The following is a 12,594-nucleotide window of genomic DNA, read 5'->3' as shown; positions in this document are numbered from 1 at the left end:
GCGCGTGGGAGATGTTTGGATGCCACGTAAGCCAAAAAGTGTACACAGTTAAAAAAAAAGATGGGTTTAGGAGGGTAATTGAACTTTAATTTAGTTAAAATATGTCTCTAAAATTTTGGTCATAGTCCAAGAGATACTTATGTCTTATCCCTGATATATTAGTGTAAATCTATGATGAAATGCCTTCTAAATTAACCCGGGAAATGTCAACTGATAAATGCTTATTCTGTTATTCCCTTGCAAATATATTTATGGAGACTGTCAGCAATCATTTCGATTTTCGAGTAGAAAGACTTGGTTTTAATAATTCAAAATAATTAATCACTTTTAGATCTAGACTTTGATTAGACTAATTGAATGTTCACGTTAAGGCTGCAAACATAAATCAAACATTACATATTCTACAAGAAGTACTATTGGGTCATTTGCACTTTTATCCTTGTTTTATGCTGCTCTTTAATTTTTGCTTAGTGGAGTTATCGTATCGTAAAGATGGTTAGACGAATATTATTCATTGATCTCAAATTGTATATCCTAACACTTAATTGAAATCATAACTTCACATAACACGTTACAAAATCACAAATGCAAACTTAGCTTAATAGCTTCCGCTTATCGAAGTTAACATGATATGAAAGCGCATGTACGAATCTGCACTAATTGAAGAATTGATCGTAGTAGCTTAAGGACATAAATCTAGTCTAGGTAACATAAGAGCATAAATTGATCATAATCATCCACTTTATCTTCAACCTAATGATACTCCATGTAGTTCTCTCATCCCTCTTCAGTTAATTGGATCCGAGAATTATGACCATTTTTTCTAACAGAATTTAGTGGTATCTAAAACTACGATGTCATCGAACCACTCAATAGCAGTAAAATACATTTAGAATACTAGAATTTAGTAGTAGAAGAAGAAGTCGAGAGAATCGTTGTTGAAGAATAAGAATAAATCCCTCTATTTATGGACAATAAATGATAGTGTGAACATGTGTTTATAGTGCCTTATCGGAACCCTTTAGAAAAGTCAAAAGTCATAACCCTTCGTAAAAATCACACCTTACGGAAAAATCACAAATCTTCACAAAAATCACAACCCTTCAAGTTAACAAAAAAACTAGAATCTTATATCAGAGATTAGAGACGAAATAAGATTCATAACTAACAAAAAAACATGAAAGAAAACTCTCAAAACATTAATTTTGAGCATCTCCAGAACCACGCAGATGAACTGAGACTGCAAATGCATGTGTTGTTTCTTTCTTCATTGTTGTTCTATCCTTTGGGCATTCTGCAAATTATATATAGTATGATTTAAATTAAATGAAGTATATATGTATGTAGGGGTAAAGATGTAATAAATTAATTACCTCTGTTTCATCCTCTTCTTCAGCTTCTAATTCATACAACACACCTGATAAATAGACTTGAAGTCTGTCCTCTCCTGCGAAATCTATTATCTGTTTCTTAATCTCAATGGCTGAATCTTTAACCGCACGGTTCACAATCATTAAATGAATGGACTTTAAAGTTTCTATATCCGCAAATGCACAAGGGATCTCCGTAAACTCCTCACAGTATTCTAGTTTTAATTCCTCAAGCTTGGGAAAAGTTTCCTTATCAACTTGCCATTCTGAAAGGTTGACCATTTGAAAACTCAAAGTCTTAAGACTTCGATAGATGTCCTCACTTGCATACCACTTATCCTCCACGAAATCAGAGAACATAATCGCCAGAATTTCAAGCTGAGGCAATGCCGTGATTGCTGACAACAAAGCAGGTCTCACGTGAACACCAAACAACCGTAACTCTTTCAAGCCGCTAGGGAAGTGATATTCATTGGGATAAACATAATCAATCCATTCGTATGCTATAAAGAGTGATTCAAGTTTGTTAAGGACATCAAACTTGGGAAACCAATCATCGTGTGTTAGAGGATCCTTGGGTATCCAGATGATGCACTCAAGGTGTTGAAGATTTGGGAACTTCTTCAGAGCATCATTCGTGCCTTCAAAATATGAGATATCAACATGGGATAAAGTTGTCAGCTTTGAATTCTCACCTTCCAATATTCTACTTTGGATATTGTCCTCCTCCTCTTCCTCTTCAAAGAAAGAACTCATGTCAATTTTCACATGTTTCAGCTTTGACAGTTTTAATATTCTGGGCAGTAATACCATGGTGGAAGATCCAGTATTGATCAACAGAGTTTCCAAATTCTGGAGGTTCAACCACGACACTGGGATAGCTTTTACACCTTGAGTCCGAATCCTTAAGAATCTCAAATGAAATAAGGACCCTATTTCTTCCATTAAAGAATCTTCCAAAACAATGCTATCCAGTTGCAACACTCTAACGAGTCCAAAGGGTCTTGTGTGACAGACATACCTGGAGTTAAGAAGCGAACCGCTAACTTTCAAAGATATGAGATGCTTACTACCAACTGAACAATTTTTAGAATTGAACAAAACACATTTTTTGTGGAGTTCGCCCGCCTCAGTATGAATGGCTAGACGATGGTGTAGGAAATCAGAAGCATGAAATCGAGCACCTGGATTGATTAACTTGAGAAACTTTTCCTTTTTCGCTTTTACTGAACAAAAATCGTGCACAACATCATGCACATAGCAAACCTTAATCCTAACAGAAAAAAACTTTCTCTTCCAGTTGAGGATATGATCCACCATTATCAAGTTACTGGAAATTAAAGCATCCAAGTAACTTTGAGTTGCTTCCTCTAAACTACACTTGGATGGGATATCATGATCCACCAACCCTTCAGCCATCCACAACTGCATCAACTTAGAGACTGGAGTTCGTTTGCTCTTTCGAGATTTTGCAAAGTAAAGCAACAACGGCTTCAGGTGGTATGGTAAATGGTCATAACTTAATTGCATAACCAAATTGATGTTGGCAAAAATAAAGGAATCCAAATTATGTTGAATTTTAAGCCACAAATCCTTTTCCTCTTTCTTTCCTTTCCTTACTCTAACAATTACTCCAGCAATCAAAACAACAGCCAATGGAAGCCCTTAACATTTCTCAACTATTTGGTGTCCAACTTCCGACAGTTCAGCAGGGCAGTTTCTTTCTCCAAATACCCTTTTTTCAAATAACTCCCAACTTTTTTCAGTTGTTAAAAGTTGAAGGTGGAGAGGATCACTATGGCATTTAACTTTCAAACCTACCTCACTACTTCGGCTAGTTAAGATAACTCTATTTCCTCTCTCAACCTTTGGAAAACATGCTATTAACATCTCCCCTGTTGCAATATCCCACACATCATCCAAGACGATGAGGTACCTTTTATCGTACAGTGCTACTCGTAGCTTTTCAGCAAGGCCATCCTCACTTTCTTTTCCTCCCGAGCCAGTAACTTGCTGAAGAATCTCCCCCAACACCTTTGACTTGTTATACTTTTGGGAAACAGTGCACCAAGCACGAACATTGAAATGACTAGCAACTAACGTATTGTTATACACTTTTTTGGCCAAAGTAGTTTTACCGAGTCCTGGCATTCCGACAATGGAAATGACATCAAGCTCGGATTCATGTTTATCAAGGAGCTGGTCAATCATCTTGGCTTCATCTTCTTCATGACCAACTGTTACCTCAACAAAAGATGACGAGGTTGACTCAATTGGCTCGTAGGAAGACTTTGCATCAAGGGGATCATCCCCATTCTTATCTTCCAGCTGTAAACATGTGACTTCTGCCACGATAAGCTTGATCTTATCGGTGACCCTCGGAAGTGAGAAGAGGAGATGTGAGAGAGCTTTATCTCTGATAAGAATGGAATTAATGACATGTTCTGCCTCATATGCCACATCTAAAGCACGCAACCAACAATCTTTAACTACTCCACTAGTACTGTCATCCAATGTTTGCCTGACTTTCTTGAAAGACGATCTTATGAATTCAAGGCTTTCTTTTACCATCCCAATTTCTTTCTTTATGAGAGAAACTGAATAAGCATTGGAAATGAGCAAATCATTTAAATGTCTGAGTAGAAGATTCATGAAGAGGAAACCATCATCCATAGGAAAGCAAAGTTGAGATGACTGATCCGGGGCTTTCAAAAAATTCCGTTTGATATCTCCCTTCATTTGTTCAATTTCTTGCAACAAGTCTGGAGCTGAAAAGTCCGCTTCATTGATATTATTCTCAGAGCTCTCCTCCATGAGAATAGATATCTTCCTTGTAAGTAGTGCGACATGTGCCAACATATCGTTCAATTTGTCAGGATGGATAAAGCGCTTTGGTATATTGGTGAGAAAGATCAATAGGAACTCGATCATGACATTAATACTTTGAGTTTGAGAGTAATTGACAGCTACTGCACCTACCATGTGTCCTTGGAGATGAATGAGATAATTTTGAAGAATCTTTGGAGATGCTTTTAGGATTTGCTTAACAAACCTTTTTAGTTCAGTTGACCTTGATTCTTTCGTGAGCTTAGAAGTAGAAATGTATAGAACCTCCAGCTCAAGAGGGATTATGTCGATCAGTAGAGAAGATACTTTGGAAGAGCATTCAGAGACTTTTTTGTTGTAATAGTAATCAGAACGTGATATATAGTTTCCAGTCCAAATATCAAAATAGAATTGTAGAAATGTATGGGCGATGAATTGGAAGCGAGGAAAGAGATATTGAGTAGTAGTTGTTTTGTTGGCCAGGAGGATAGGATAGAAATCTGTCAGATGACGGAATACTTGGCGAAGAATGTTGCAGTCAGTTTGACGACCGAGATATTCAAAGAAATAAAAAGAATAGTTTGGTAGATCATATTGGACGTTTGTGAAGAGGTATTCAAACATTTTCTCCTCTGTGCTCATAATTGCTACATTATTCTTCAAACTTAAATAACTTTCCATCTCTTCCTGCAGCAGAGGGACAACACCATCCATGTTGTATTTCTCTAGAATTACTTCATCATTATCTTCATAGAAAAGTGACCAAATCATACCACACAACTTGTTTATTTTCTTGGTCATCCTGTAATAAAAGTCATCATCCAAACTTGAATCCCCAAACAGGACAAATGTTCTTAGGAATCTCAGTTCCATTCTTAGCTTTTCAACGGCATCCAATTTTGAAGCAGTGAACTCTTCTTCTTCATTCTTTATTTTCTTCAACCCATTCAAGAAATCATCAATAAGATTCCTGATTCTGCTTCTTTTTTCCTCAAGTGGCACCTCCTAAATTAAAACATAGTCATACGTAATTAAATTAATCCATGAATATTTTGGTGATATGATTTCCGAATGATTTTTTAAAAAAACATTTATGGGACCCTCCCTAATAAGTTGGGAGGAGTAATATGTATAACCTCATCATGATCCACATACTTTTGGGCTACACAATCAATCGAAAAGTCAAATATGACTTAACAGTTCACACTTCTTAATGAGTTTTAATATATTGGGGTACCCTTTTAATTGTTTATCTTTTTAGCTTCGGTCATTAAATATACTCATTCACAACTTTTCATGTACATATTCTCTCTTCCTTCATAAATTTGACAAAAAATTATTAATTTACAACACTTCTGTATTTTATCATCTTATAATTTTTATATAATTTTTTATTTATTGGTCATTGGGCCAAACATGCAACACACATTCTCAAAATAATTGTTACAAAAATATGTAAAACTAATAGTAATTGCTAGAAAATAAGTATAATTTATATGTAAAACATAATTATTACTAATTTGGAGCATGTAAAAGTATTGATAGACATACCGATGACTTTCCTTCTTTTTCCATTGAATCTCCAACCTCGAACCAGCCTTCAATTTCTAAAGAATTGTTTTTTCAACTAATGATCACGTGCATATTTAATTACGATAAAAATTACGTAGAAGATAGTAATCACATGCACAAGTAAAAGGAAAGGCAAGAAGCAAGGGTTAAGAATGTTAATTATTAAGTTTATAGGTTTTGAATTATAATTATACCTAGTAATTTACTATTTTAAGTAAATACATGAATTGGTGAAAGTAACAAATAGCATGCCAAAATGTATATTTTCTGTTCATTAGACTTGATAGGTTACTCAGAGTGGCACACAAGTACACACACTAATAAATTTTCAAGAATTTGGACCATAATATATACTCCCTCTATTCCATATTAAGACAATGCACACATATATATTAAGAAAAACATTTAAGAACATAACTTTTACTATTGTCTTTTAAGAAATCATAAATATAACTTTGTAAGTAGTGTAATTTATCTCATAAAAAATATAAAACTCCAATAAATGAAAGGGTAAACATGGAAAAAAATTCAAACATCCATTTAAACTAACAATTCAATTATTCTGAATAATGAAAAAAATCTATAATTTTTTACTTAATATGAAATTGAGGAAGTACTAGAGAGACGGAATCTAAATTTATACAAACCATGAGTGTGTTTGGTATGAAAGAAATTATTTTCTTAAAATGTTTTTTTTTAACTACTAGGTGGATTTGTTATTTTAGTTTTTATATGTTTGGTATATTTTCTAAATATTTAAGTAATCGAACATGACAACATTAAAAAATATAAATATTTCATCCTAAACACACTATAGTAAAGTGTTTCCCGTATCATGATATATTAAGATCTTAAATGTAAAATCTATATAAACTACGTTAAAAGGTCTCTTCATATCATGATTAGTGACCTTAATCTTCCTTTACAAACTTGGACCCTATATGGGTGTGGTTGGTACAAAGAATTTCGACTTTCGTACTTACTAAACATGAGAAAATTGAATGAAAAAAATGAAAAACAGTGTAAAAAGGGTGTGGTTGGTAATAAGGATTTCGATTTTCTAATTCTTATTATGTATGCTTCTTTCAAATAAAAAATACATGTAAAATGAAATCTAGAAAAAACATTATATTATACCTTTTTGTTTACTTCCTTCCAAGCTAATAATTCCTCTCAAATGGTAGTTTGCCTTGTTGCAGATTTACAACACTTTTATTGAGAAAATTGAGTCAGCAAAAAGCAAGCAGCAAATGTTGAAGAACCTAATTCACTTATTGTTAGATCTGCAAATGTGAACTTTCAGTTAGTTTATCAAAGTCTAGATCTGAAATTAATAGATAAGTTTAAGTTTACTACTCCCTCTGTTTAATTTGAATTATTAAAGCCAAGTCTTCCTATATAATTTCCGACAGTCCTAATCAAGCAAGTTGACTAAAAAAATGGATTATTATATTTATTATTATAAAATAATAATAATAATAATAAAAGCTATGATGTTGATGCACGTATTGCAATTATGTACTTCCTCCGTCCACAATTGTTTATCAAGGTAAGATCATGCACATCTCTCAAGGAAAATTTAATACAAGGTGTAATTTGATTAATATAACCCTACTATATCAAGAATACCAAAAGTCCACATAACTTTTCAATTGAACTACACAATCATTAAGGGCAGAATTGGAAAAAAGTGACTAATTATTTCTTGATTGTTTAAATTGATAATTAATCTTGGACATCTATTTTTAGGAAAAATTTTACTATGGGTGATATATATATATATATTATAATAATATATCAGATGAAATTAAATTATTATTTTTTAAATAAATTCAAAGAGATTGAAGATAGTGAAACTAAAATAAATAAATTGACTCACAAAAATGTAAAAATTCATATAATCAACCAATTGAGCTACTAAAATTCATTCGGTATTATTTATTACAAAATTCACAATTTAATTTTAATTATTTAAATTTTAGTCATTAATTTATTTTTTGAGATTTTCAATTTTAACCACCCAATTCTTAATTGCCTTGTAACTCTTCTTAATACACTCTATTTTAATTATCTAAAATAAATAATAATTCCGAAAAAATATTTTAAATAATATGAGACGGAGGGACCACAAGTTTGTATAGAACCTTTTCTCAATTAATAAATGCTAACATAATGTACATTCTCACTAGTCACTACGATAAATAATTTAACTAATGAAATAATTTATATTTTGTGTAAATGAAACGCAACATGATAAAATTAACCAACAATCATTTAATGAGATTTTCGAGTTTTCAAAACAAACGATATCACTTTCTTTTTTTCCGCTCTTTTTTCATATTGTCCTCCATTTCTTCACCCCATTGCTTTAGTAGCATTAAAGGGTTTATTTAATAGGTGATTAGAATTATGCATGTCTTCAATTTGGTATTTGACGTTAATAGTAAATTAGTTTGAAGACAATAAAGAATACATGAATCTTATCTTATCTTGTAATATAGAACTATTTTTAAAAGTAACGCGAGTTTAAAGAAAATAGAGTGTAAACAAATTTCAATATAAGAATAATATTTTTAATAGATATTCAATTCAACACGTTAAATAAATGTGGATATAAAATAGAAAATAAAAATATTGATCAACTAATAATATGACTTTTTATTCCCTTGCACTTTTCCACTTTCAATATAATATTTTAATTTATTTAATTGAAATTGACATGGACCCCACAATTATCTTGCAATTCCCACTCAAACTTTACATTCTCTCTCCTTTTGGTTTCATTTTTTAGCCTTAACTAATAGTTTGGGCCCCACGATCCACATGTCAAAAAATGGGTGGAGCCTCTTCCAACTTTGGTTGGTTGGGCCTCACCCATAGTAAAATTTTTCTATTTTTAGTATACCTGCCAAACAATTGTGGACGAAGGGAGTACTATTTTTTATTTTCTCGATTTTTGGAATCACGTGAAGTGATTGATGGTTGATTTTTGGAACCAATTCTCAGCCAGTGTTTGCATCCCACTTGGCCACTTGTTCTCTTTGAAATCAGATTAGATAAACTCCAGAATTTCAAGCTAAAACAAAACAGGTCTCAGGGAAAACCATTCAACCGTACCTTCTGCAACCTAACAAGCATAAAAAAAAATAAAAGCTAGAGAAAACTAAGTATTTTTTTATCATCATAAAATTTGTAATACATCCATAATGAAATTACAAATGAGAATGCTTAAATAATTATGTAAAAATATGTCAATCAAGAAGAAAGTTGAGTTATTAGCCTCAAACTTTCTATTACAAAAACATGAATTAAAAAAGATTGATTGCCTATCAAAAGTAATTTGAAGTAATTTTCTCTAGTTTTCTTCTTCAAACTTATCCAACAACACTTGATAATTCATAACTTCTTTATGGATTTATTGGATCTTGTCGAACCTATTGATACTGTCAAATGGTTCTGTTTTGCCTGTCGCAGCGGTAAGTGCGTTGGAACAAACTCATCAGTCATTTTACCATCCCAACTATGTTGCCTTCCATGTATCTTCTTTTTTGCTTTTGTTGCCTAGGTGATATATCCCCTTGTTAGGACAAAAACATATATTTTCAAATAATATATGTTACTTCTTTTGTGTCAATTTATGTGGCACATATGAAATTTTGAGAGTCAATCACATTTTAATATGATTTTCAAATATTTTAAGTTATTAATTATTGTGATTTATAGAACTCTTAATGTGATTTTCAAATAATATATGGTACTCTCTCAGTCCTAATTATGCCGTACATGTGAAATTTCGAGAGGTAATCAAATTTATCATTTTAAGTTAATTTTTAATAGCATTTTTATGAATACATATTATATAAAAAAAATATTAAAATAAAAATAAATTAAAACAGATAAAATATGAAATATAAATTGAAGAAGTTGAGGAGAAGGGAAAACTGGTCAATTGGCCGGCTAACCCTAAGCTCCTCAACGTTCGCTTCTATAATATAGTTGTAATCAAATTTATCATATTTTAAGTTAATTTTTAATAGATTTTTTATGAATACATAGTATATACAAAAGAAAATATTAAAATAAAAATAAATTAAAACATATAAAATATGAAATATAAATAGAAGAAGTTGAGGAGAAGGGCAAACTGGTAAAATTGGCCGGCTTACCCTAAGCTCTTCAACATTCGCTTCTATAATATAGTTATATAAAATATGAAATATAAATAGAAGAAGTTGAGGAGAAGGGCAAACCGGTCAATTGGTCGGCTGACCCTAAGCTTCTCAACATTCGCTTCTATAATATAGTTATATATAATTACTAGGTTTAAATATCTTACCTAGGACAAATCTATTAAAAAGATAATATTCAATTGGTTTATCACAGTCTAGATCTAAAATAGACTATTTTAATACATTTTTATACTCTATGTCAGGTAGGCCGGTTTAAAATCGAACCAAAAAAAAGTTATTGGTTCATCAGTAAAAAGTTATTGGTTTAACGGCGGTTCGATAACAGTTTTAATTTTTTTAATTATTAGGTTATTGATTTTTTAATGGTTTGAGGTTCACAATAGTAAATTAATAAATTGTATTTATATCATTCAATATATAAATTTCTTGACTTAGCATTTAGTTTCATATTTTTATTTCTGGCAGTCTCAAACTTTTGATTATTCTACAATGTATTTGTGTTGTTTTTGAGCAAGATATAATCTATCAACTCATGTGCATAGTTTATTTGATTTGTCACCATGTTTTAAAGTGATTTTTAATTATTTATTTGTTATGTCAAATCTTAACGGTTAAACCAATAACGATAAATCTATAAGTCAATATTTTATGGTTCTTAATGATTTAGCATAGCTACAAATCAATAATTGACAAGTCAAACCGATAAACTTCAAAACCAAATCGATTGATAGGAATAATAAGAATAATTCTGTCAAAAATATTTTAATCAAATTGGCCACCTTCCCAAGAATCTCTCCGTTAAATAAAGGACCTCGTTATAAAATTATTAATTTATTTTAACATAACTTTTATTTTATTTAAATATTAGTGTTGGATAATGAAAATTTTAAATTTAATTATATTTTTAATTTGGAAAATAATGTTTTTCAGTTTATCTTCACTTTTAAAATTGTATTTAAATATATTTAAGTATGAGCATTATTCCTAATACTATGTGCAAGAAAAATATAATGAAATATAACTCCATCTTTCACTCGATTCCACAAAATTTAGATAAAGAAAATATTTAAAATCTACCATTAAATGCCTTTTAAATTAACCCGGAAATATCAACTGACAAATACTTATCCATTTGCAAATATATTTATCATTTCGAGTAGAAAAACTTTGAAACTTTGATTTTAATAATTCAAAATACATGTAAACTTAAACTGATAAATTTCAAATCTAGACTTTGATTAGACTAGCTAGTTGTATGTTCACATTAAGGCCTATATGTGATTTGCAAATTATACAAATTTGTCTTAGGTTTACCAAAATAAATATTAATTGTCATAATCGATTCACCATTTCAATTCAATTGTAATGTGTAAATAAGCGAAAATTCATATGGTTATATATATGGACTTGGACAAAAAAAAATTACGATCTAACTTTTGATGTTGAGTTAGGTTCAGGTGTTATATTTTTACATAAATTCATTTTATAACAAATAAATAAATAAAATTGCTTTAATTGTTTAATGACAATAAAATAATTATTGTTATATTATATTTAGCGACAATAATAAATATGTGTTCTTTATAACCAACACTCTATATAAGTATCACTGAAAGCTTTAGCGAGTCTGAATACAATACCATTAACTCAATTACCGCTAAATATTTTTTCTTTTGCTATTGTGAGTAGTACTCCGTCCGTCCAACAATAATTGTCCAACAGTACTTGTCTAATTTAGAAAATCAAGCGATAATTTGCCTTATTAAATATTATTTATCATCTAACACAGTTTCCAAAACATTAAATTTAATAAAATCAAAGGATAATATGGTAATAGGAAAAATCATTTTGGCCAGAATGATAAAATAACATATTTCACAGTATGTTATTTTACCTTTTTGAACATTTTTATCCTTTTAACTTTAATACCTTTTAATTAAAAAATGAAAAAAAAACTCAGTTTATTTTAAAATAAAATGGATTTTATAGACTTTTTAAATTTCTAACCAATTTTTCTGACCATTTAGCATTTCTCATGGTAATATTATGTCACGCCCCGAGCCTACACCCTAGGCGGGACCGGCACTCGGAGACCATCGCTGGCCCCAAGCGAACCCTTGGCCTGGCTTTCTTAACTCAGCGGAAACCTGACTCAACAGAATAACTCAATGCCATGCAAAGACATAAAACAACTTCACTGATAAAAAAAAATCTGGCCACAAGGGCAACTCGAGTCTAAAAATAGAATATTTACATATATATACATGTACATGGATGAGAGACTCAAAACTAACTGACTGACTGATTGATTGTCTATGAAGCCTCTACAATACTGAGATGGATGTTGGGACAGACCCCGCAACATCCTAATAAAGCAAAACTAAGAGAACAAAATAACTGGGGCCTCCAGAAGCAAGGAGGCTCACCACTGACTCTGGAGTGCTCAACTGGATCAACGGCGTGCTGAATGCTGATCCTGGGTACCTGCGTCTACATCATAAGACGATGCAGGCCAACTGGCATCAGTACATGGAATGTACGAGTATGCGAGCTGGACCGCTAAACAACAACTTAAGCTTGAAAGGAATATAAAAAAACTCTTACCTTGGCTCTGCTCGACTCATGAATAACTGAAC

The 12,594-nt window shown here is 31.3% G+C and overlaps 1 pseudogene; it reads right to left on the bottom strand.

Moving 5' to 3' along the window:
* Positions 1 to 1,113: 1,113 nt before the first annotated feature.
* On the bottom strand, positions 1,114 to 7,092 carry LOC102602187 (putative late blight resistance protein homolog R1A-3; annotated as a pseudogene).
* Between the last annotated feature and the right edge of the window lie 5,502 nt (positions 7,093 to 12,594).

The sequence above is a fragment of the Solanum tuberosum genome, unplaced genomic scaffold (assembly GCF_000226075.1).
Source record: "Solanum tuberosum cultivar DM 1-3 516 R44 unplaced genomic scaffold, SolTub_3.0 scf00189, whole genome shotgun sequence".
NCBI lineage: Eukaryota > Viridiplantae > Streptophyta > Magnoliopsida > Solanales > Solanaceae > Solanum > Solanum tuberosum.
The sequence above is the reverse complement of the archived record's forward strand: the minus strand, read 5'-3'. Positions and strand labels throughout refer to the sequence as shown.